This window comes from Lolium perenne, chromosome 1 (assembly GCF_019359855.2).
Source record: "Lolium perenne isolate Kyuss_39 chromosome 1, Kyuss_2.0, whole genome shotgun sequence".
Lineage (NCBI taxonomy): Eukaryota > Viridiplantae > Streptophyta > Magnoliopsida > Poales > Poaceae > Lolium > Lolium perenne.
In genome coordinates, this window is record NC_067244.2 from 202266962 (window position 1) to 202275586 (window position 8625).

The window sequence follows — 8625 nt, forward strand, 5'->3', positions numbered from 1 at the left end:
GAGTTTGATCTGCTTCGCGCTCGAACTCAACTTGGTGAGGGGGCATTTGTTCGACGTGATTTTGTACCTAGCAAATGAAAATCACGTAGCATTTTGGGTGTGCAATACACGTATAAATACACATGACAGGGCGGCCGTACAAGCTACCTATGGCTGCTTATGCTGCTCTCTTATTTAAATATGTTGGCTATATACAGGCACATCGATCAATCCATTGCTAGCTCTCTATGCACGCAGGGCTTTCACAGCACATGGGTCATGTATCTACTCGTGCATGTACATGGGGGTGTACAAATTACGTATTCTACCCAGGCTGAAGGATGGAAATGGCCGAAGCGTCTAGTGCACGATCGAGCATGTTCGTGCCTTGCACCAGGGTCGTGTCATGCGCACCTGGAACCACCCTCGTGATGATCAATATCGGTTCGGTTTAGCTGATGGATATGGTTGGGCGAGCGACGGAAGAGATAAACATGTCTCCCGCAGCCAAGCCATAAAAAAAGCAACGGCTCAACAACTTGAACGACGCCCGCCGCGCGGCGCGTTCCTTTCAGTTCGGCCTAGTGCTCGTCTATAAAACGGATGGACCAGCAGCTAAGCAAAAGGGGGGGAGGATACACACAAGAAACAAGCGGCAGCGGACCACGCGCCTAAGAAGAGAAGAACGCAGGGATCTGACGAGCCTCACGACGTGAAGTCGTAGGTTGCCGATCACTGGAGGTCGAAGACGTCGGCGACGCGTCGTGACTGGCAGGGATCCCACGCCACGCCATGATGCGCATCAAGCTGGAAAGGTAGCCGAAGGAGCTTGCTGCGACACCAACAGTGAACCGATCGTCATAAACTTGGCGTCGGGCCAAGACGAGGCTGCCGGCCCGTAGCATGGCGCTATCAACACCACACCCGCGAGGCGCGACGACGACATCCGCGACGAGGCTGCCGGCGCGGCGCGGCGCCATCATCTCCATGGCACCGGCGAGGCGCGACGACGACGTCCGCGACGAGGCTGCCGGCTGCTGCGCGGCGCCATCAACACCGCACACACGAGGCGCGGCGACGACGTCCGTGACGAGGCTGCCGGCGAGCAGCACGGCGCCATCAACACCACTCCAGCGAGTCACGACGACGACGACCTTGACGGGGCTGTCGGCGTGCAGCGCGGCGCCATCTCCACCACTGGCGAGACCCGGCGACGACGTATATGCCAAGGCTGCCGGCGTGTAGTGCGGCGCCATCAACACGGCACCCGCGAGGCGTGGCGACGACGTCCGTGCCGGGGCTGCCGGCGTGCAGCGCGGCGCCATCTTCAACTCTACACCATGCCACCGACGACGACGTCCGTGCCGGGGCTGCCGGCGTGCATCGCGGCGCCATCTTCAACTCTACACCATGCCACCGATGACGACGTCCGTGCCGAGGCTGCCGGCGTGCAGCGCGGCGCCATCAGCACCACACTTATGGGGCGCGACGACAACGCCCGGGGTTGCCGGCGTACAGCGCGACGCCATCTTCAACTCCACACCATGCCACCGACGACGACGTCGAGGCTGCCGGCGTACAGCCCGGCGCCATCACACCGATGATGCTGACAAGACCAATGGAGGCCGTCTTCATCCGGGACAAACAAGATCAGCTCTGTCGACGCGAATGGTCTCACCGGAGCTGTCTACAGGTAGCCCATGGCATGCACCGGTGATGCCAGCCGTTGCAGAAATGCACGCTGTGCCGCCGAGATGCAACACCAGCAAGACCACTGGCAGCGGACGACGCGCCAAGTTGGTACACGGCGGCGGCGAACTATTACACGCGCCCAAACGGCGTCAGCTGCGCCACTCATATCCGGAGGCCGGAGGCGGCGGATGATGCGTCGAGTACACGCCCTGGAGCCATAACGCGGAGATCTGGTGCAGGAGAACGGACGCCTAACTTGAAGACGGAGGTTGCCGATCGGCAGATGTCAAGGATGACGTCGGCGACATGGCGTGTCTGGCAGCGACCCGACGCCACGCTGTGATGCACATCAAGCGAAGCTCTCCGCGACGCTGACAAGGCAAGCTAGCCATCGCGCCAACGACGCCGACCGTGACCATGAAGGTCCTGCTCCTCGACGCCACCACAGGCCGATGCGAACAAGATTGCCTCCATCGACGAGGACGCCGCCGCTGGAGCTTCAATCTGCAGCCCATCGGCGTGCACCCGGTGATGGTGAACTTGGCCTTCATCGAGTCCATCGACGCCCATAAACGCACGTGCGCCACCAATGTGGTGCCAAGACCTCGCCATCATGATCACCACAGAAACCTCCTTCGTCATTAGGGAGCCGACGATGGGGCGGCGACACACCATGCGCGCCAGGAGCTAGGTGGACATCATCATTGTCGCCAACACGCTGATATTACACATCGTCAACACTGATGCACACGGCTGGCCCGGCGCCGATGCTAGTGGGCAGCCGAGCGCTCGTATTCATCTCCAGTGCAGTACAACGCCCACCCATTGCGAGCGCGGTACGAAGGCATCTCATCTAGCTACAGATGCCCACGTGACATACGAGAAGGAGCCATGCATAAAGCCCATGGCCCTTTGATCCTAATAACAAGGTATATATGGATACATTGATTAATTGATTTACCACATGCAAGCCGTGTTGTGTTATCAGGTACAAATAGCTGAACTCAAGCGGACGTGTGCATCACCGTACGAGGTCCCTGTGCCGATGTCCGGAGATCGCTTCATCATGGACGCCGAGGATTCGGCTCCGTCCCACCCGCTGCAAGCTACATGTCCATACGCGCCGTCGCCTTCAACGAAGCTCCCGTCAAGGACTACACCGACCCCAGCTCGAACCCAACAAGTCAAGATGACCATCAGCCAATGCACATCTTTATCAACCCGTACCACACACGGACGCCAACTACATCGACACAAAGATCGTCTTCATCGACTCCGTGACAAGGCGGCGAGAGCGCCAACTACATCGGCACGCTACCCTTCTTCTAGCCGAGTCACACGACCACGACATATCAAGCCTCATGGGCCCATGCACACCTCCGGCATTACAAGATCTACATCGCCAAGTTCATACATCATCGTCATCAAGCCACGTTGCCACGCAACGACGTTTAAGTCTACTCCGACAACCACATCAACCCTCTTCCCCAACATCGGCCTAGCACCGACGAGGCGAAGCCACTCCACCAACATGTCTTTTCTCCGATGAAGCAAGCCATTTCTTGCCGGGCACCGACGAGGCGAAGGCAAGACATCAAGTCCGACACCGACGAGGCGGACACCACCAGGCCTGGCACCGACGAGGCGAAGGCCGCCCATCTGTCTGAGCTGACGAGGCCAGACATCTTCATCATCGGACATCGACAAGCCGGAGAGTATGGCTAAACATCGCCGGGGAGACGGACGTACCGTCTCGCTTTCCACTTCACCATCCCATCATCATCGTCTACGCCAAGTGCATGGAGAAGACGAGACTTGAAGACGACGACCATTGCAGCAGCTTAATCGGAGGTGGTCCGCGGCGTTGACTCGCGGACGTAATTAATCGGGAGCCTTCCGAGGCCCCGTGAACCAGAACACACAATCGCCCAAGTCATATCGGCCGCGCTAGCAGGCCACGGAGCGCATATGTAAAGGGATCTTGTAATTTCGTTTCTCCATTGAGAGATTAATAAAAATACATGTTTCCCTATATTTTATTTGTGTACTTATGTACACTGGCACGCCCGCATATTCATTTTCCCCTGGCGCGTAGAGAGATAATATTTAGTCCAATCTTTTTATTATTTCTCGTGTCAAACACTTGCTTGGATGCGGAGAGTCATGCATTTTGCTTTCAACACAAGCCCTACAAACACGATCTTTGGCAAAAGACACATTTTCCATTAGTCCCACAATATGGTTCCCCTTGTGAAGACTTTGCAAAGTTCTCATGTTGACATGGGCTAGGCGGCGATGCCACAACCAACCCACGTCCGCCTTTCCGAATAGGCACATCGCACTCGACGTGGTGGTCCCCGAAAAGTCCACCACATACAAGTTGTGTTCGCGATACCCAACGAATGCGACTTTTAGAGTCTTGCTCCACAAGAGGACCACAATATCATTATCAATAAAGACGGCGAAACCCATCTTGCCAAGGGCGGAAACGGAAAGCAAATTGTAACCAAGGGTTTTGACAAGCATGACATCCACAAGAGTAATGTTGTGTGCAACCACAACCTTGCCAAAACCCAATACCTCGGATGTAGAATTATCGCCAAAGGAGACGGTGATATCATTTATGTTAGGCCTCAACTCCTTGACGAGGTTCTTGCCGCCGGTCATATGACTTGTACATCCACTATCAAGTACCCATTTTAAACCTCCGGCGGCATAGTCCTACATGAGATCAATTCTTGGATTTAGGTACCCATTTTTCAATGGGTCCTCTTTTGTTAGCAACAAGGGTCTTTGGAACCCAAATAGACCAAGCAACATAACCATCATATGGACCAACATATTTAGCATAAACATCACCATAATAATCTTTAAAGAGAACATAGTGAGGATTATCTATTCCCGCACCATCATCATTAATGGTGTTGCCCTTTCGGGGTTCACCATTAGCTTTCTCATGTGCGGGCTTGGTCTTTTTCTTGTTTGCCTTTTTAGCCTTGGAATTAAAACCAAGTCCCTCCTTCCCATTGTTTGACCTTTGCTTACTCAAAAGATCATCCAAGGAAAGTTTACTATGGGGAGAGGAGGTCCTAGCAAGTTCATCTTTCAACCTAGCATTTTCCTCAATAACATTTGCATGATCACATGAAGGACTAGAGGAGCTAGGCACATCATATGAGGCAAGCCTAATTTGAAGTTGCTCATAAGACTTGGATAAGAGAGTGTATTCACTCTTCAAAGCTTTGTGAGCTTTGTCTAGTTCATCTAGACCTTTCACAAGTTTCTCATGATCAACCTCAAATTGGGCCTTTTCCTTTTTAAGCACTTTAGACTTAGCCCTAGCAAGATCTCTAGCTTTTGTGAGCTTGTTAATTTTATCTTGAGGCTCTTCAAGAGTTTCTAGCCTCTCCTCAAGGGAGGCTATAGTTTCTTGACTTTCCTCAAGAGCATTTTTAAGAGCATGGATTTCAAGAGAGTCTTTTCTCTCTATTCGACCCTTTTTCTCAAGCATATCACTTTGTTGAGCTATACGAACCATGAGGCTAGAAACATGCTTCTTAGTGTTACCTTGTAGGTTAAGAATGAAATCATCAAACTCTAGCATTTCTTGTTTCACTTTTAGACTAGCATCATCAACCCCTAGATCACTAGATAAGTTAGGCATAGAGGGGTTAGGGGATGATACCTCGGAGGATTTAGCCATAAGGCAACTTTCTTCCTCCACATGAATGACCTCATTGGGGGATTCACTTAGTGATGAAGAGTTAGTGGAGAGGGAGGCAAGAGCGACCAATCCATTAGAGGTTGCATCTTCTTCATCATCAACATCATCATCTCCGGAGGTATACTCTTCTTGAGTTGATAGCACAATAGGTGTGTCCAAGGAGGACCTTGCCATGAAGCAATGTGCATTCTTGATATGAGGGTTCTCATTGGGAGATTCAAAGAGAGATGAAGAGGGTGTGTTGGTGGTGACGATGGCGGCCAATTCCTTTGAGCTTTCTTCATCTTCATCACCACTAGAACTTTCAACTTCATCGGTAGAATATTCTTCCCTTGTTACTAGCACAACTCTTGAGGGCCTCTTGCCCTTCTTGGTCTTGTTGTTGTAGAACTTCTTGTTGAGGGGCTTTGAATATTTGCCCTTTGAATCTTTGCTCTTGTCCTTGGGAATGAGCCTCCCATTATGAAGCTCTCTATTCTCATAGGGGCATTCGGCAATGAAGTGGCGCTTGTCATCACAATTGTAGCATGATCTTGTCTTTGGACCAAAGCTAGTGAACCCATTTTTGTTGTTCCTCTTGATGTTGTCTTCCTTTGCCTTGGAGGGATCAACCCAAAAGGATTTTGCATGGAAGGCCATGTGATCATGGTAGTGGCATTGCAAATCTTCCGGATAGGTCATACTCCAAGATGCCCTATAAGATTCTTGAGGAATCACTTCTTCAACGGAGTTGACCACCAAGGCAAGGTTGGAACCTTTTGCCATCCCAATAGCACGATTGCGAGAATCATGAGAGGTTTCCTCAAGCACCTTGAGAGCTTGCAACTCGTGCACGACTTGTTGAGAGGTGAGAGAGGAATAGCATTCCCTTCCCACAAGAGTCTTGACATCAATGGGTACAAATGGCATCATGCATTCAATGTACTTCTCCTTGATCCAAGAATCATTGATGTGGGTGGCACCAACAAGCCGGAAGGCATCGGCAATGGTGAGAAGCCTTCCATACATGTCTTCATGATCTTCATCCGGTAGCCTCATGAACCCTTCGGCTTTATTCTTGAGAGCATTATACTTGTTCCTCCTTGTGCTCTCACTTCCAATGCAACTCGAGGTCAAACCATCCCAAGCTTCCTTGGCGGTGGTGTAGTTCCAGACACGATGCAATTCCTTTGTCCCCACACTAGTTTGAATCATGTACAAGGCGGTGACGTTGAGTTGACTATCAACCGCTTCTCTTCTAGTCAACTTGTCGGGGTTGTATGGCTTGAAGCCCTCCATGATGATTCTCCATAATTCATTGGAGGCACTACAAACATGAGAGTGGAACTCAAATCGCCAAGTATCGAAATTTTCAATAGAAAACTTAGGTGGGTCGCCCCGAATGTTCAAATGGGGATGGGGAACCGGTATATCGGGTGATTGGAAAGGTGGAGGTACTCGATTGTAGCTCTCACTTTCACTTGTTCCCTTGGGAGATGCAATGGGGGATTTGATAGTGTTTAAGTTATCACCTTCCACGGGTTTGGTAGATGAGGGTAAGTCCGACGCCTCTCCCTCATCTAACACACCCGTGTCTTTTACCTCTGCACTAGGAGCCTTGGGAAGGGCCGGAGCCAAAAGCTCGGCAATCATCTTTTTCATGCTTTCCATTTGGGCTTCCATGGAGGACTTCAACGAATTGAAGTCTTCCACGGAGACCATCTTGGCGGCCCCTTCCGAGGACTCCTCGTCCGGCATACTCTTAGGCGGTTAAGCCCGAAATAAGAGCCGAGGCTCTGATACCAATTGAAAGGATCGTATGCCGCACCTAGAGGGGGGGTGAATAGGTGCTAACCAATTTTTAGTTCTTTTTCAATTTAGGCTTGACACAAAAGGTAAATTCTCTAGATATGCAACTAAGTGAATTTACCTATATGACAAGGCTAACAACTAAGCAAGATATATCTAAGCAATATAGAGATAGAGTGGGATAGAGGTAACCGAGAGTGGAGCACGCGATGACACGGAGATGATTCCCGTAGTTCCCTTCCTTTGCAAGAAGGTACGTCTACGTTTGGAGGAGTGTGGTTGCTACGAAAGCCAAACCAACAGCCACGAAGGCTTCACTCAGATCTCCGGTGAGCAACGCCACGAAGGCCTAGCCCACTTCCACTAAGGGATTTCCTCGAGGCGGAAACCGGGCCTTTACAAGGTTCTTGGGGCACACATCCACAACCAAATTGGAGGCTCCCAAATCTATTACAACACAACAAATCAACAAGCATACATCAACAACAACCACTAGGGATCCAAAGAGGAACACTAGCAAGGGGGCCCTCAAGCATAAGAGGGGGAAATGAAAAACGCTTCGGTGAGGATGTAGATCGGGGTCTTCTCCGTCGATTCTCCAAAGCACAAGGGATTTGGGTGGTTGAGGAAGGAGATCCGATGGATTTGATGTTCTTGGTGGCTCAACAATGGTGTATGTCTTTTTAGGAGGGGGAATGAGCAACCCTAGCACAATGGAGAAGAAGCCTTTAAGTAGAAGCGGCTGAACCAGTCGTTGGAGCCGTTGGAGAGGGGTGGCCGGTAGTACCGGCCAGTTTGGGCCGGTACTACCGGTCCTAGGCGCGCGCGCGAGGCCACCAGGAGGAGGCCACGTGGCCAAGGAGCTCGGTCCGGGAGGGGGGGCCGGAGCCTCCGGCCGGGGTACCGGCCGAGGTACCGCCGGGGCTCCAACCCCCCTGGATGTTTACTGAGACGCCCCCCGCTTCCCCGGTACCATGGGCGGTACCATGGCCGGAGCCTCCGGCCGTGGCCAGGCCGGCGGTACCGCCCAGGCACCCGCTCCCTCTTCTCTTTTCTTTGCTTTTCTCTTCTTCTTCTTATTTCTTTCTTTCTTCTTTCTCTTCTCCTTCTCATTTCTTTCTTTCTTCTTTTCTTTCTTTTCTCTTCCGATATCTTGCATACTCTTCACTCTTTAAGCATCTAGAGAATGTAATAACCTACAAATCTTATAAACCGAAATGTTCAAATATTATCATTGTCATCAACACCAAAACTACATATAAAATGAGATATGATCTTTCAGTCCCCAGGAACATGGTTATCGCTCAACAAGCAACTTATAAGAAATAAAATGCATAAGTACATATTCAATACCACAATAGTTTTTAGGCTATTTGTCCCATGAGCTATATATTGCAAATATAGAGGATAGAAATTTAAAGGTAGCACTCGAGCAATTTACT

At 51.1% G+C, this 8625-nt stretch overlaps 1 long non-coding RNA gene across 1 annotated transcript; it reads left to right on the top strand.

Moving 5' to 3' along the window:
* The first annotated feature begins 612 nt into the window (after positions 1–612).
* Positions 613–3705, top strand: LOC127319439 (uncharacterized). Its single transcript, XR_007862507.2, has 2 exons — positions 613–2507; positions 2660–3705. It is a non-coding gene; the product is annotated as an uncharacterized lncRNA (long non-coding RNA).
* The last annotated feature ends 4920 nt before the right edge of the window (positions 3706–8625 follow it).